The following is a 571-nucleotide window of genomic DNA, read 5'->3' on the forward strand; positions in this document are numbered from 1 at the left end:
GAACCTCACTGAAAACTTTGAAGGGACATCGTACCTCGATGCCTCCGATTTCGCTAATGAGTTGGACTAGATTACTCCTGAAGAGAGCCGAAATGCTTATAATAAGACTATTGAATAGTTTTCAATATTGTCATGTATAATTATTACATTTCCTGTTTTAAACAAATAATGATGTTTTAACATCACCTTAATGTATAATTATCGTGTTTTTCCTTATATGAATGAATTTTATGTTTCCTTTTATATTTATGACAATTTCAGAAATGGATCAGAATGCTAATGGAGCAAAATCTAAGAAACAGATTCGTGAAATATGCATACCAGATAGTGGAACAACGCACACTATTCTGAGACAAAAGAGATATTTTTCTGATATAAAACCGACAAGAATTGTCGTCAATACAATATCAGGTCCTGCCGACATGATTGAAGGAACTGGTAAAACAAATTTTACGTTGCCAAATGGAACAAAATTTTACATAAATAATGCTCTATATTCTCCAAGTTCTAAAAAGAATTTGTTAAGTTTCAAAGACATATATCTTCACGGATATGATACTCAGTCTGCAAC

The sequence above is a fragment of the Brassica oleracea genome, chromosome C9 (genome assembly GCF_000695525.1).
Source record: "Brassica oleracea var. oleracea cultivar TO1000 chromosome C9, BOL, whole genome shotgun sequence".
Classification (NCBI taxonomy): Eukaryota; Viridiplantae; Streptophyta; class Magnoliopsida; order Brassicales; family Brassicaceae; genus Brassica; species Brassica oleracea.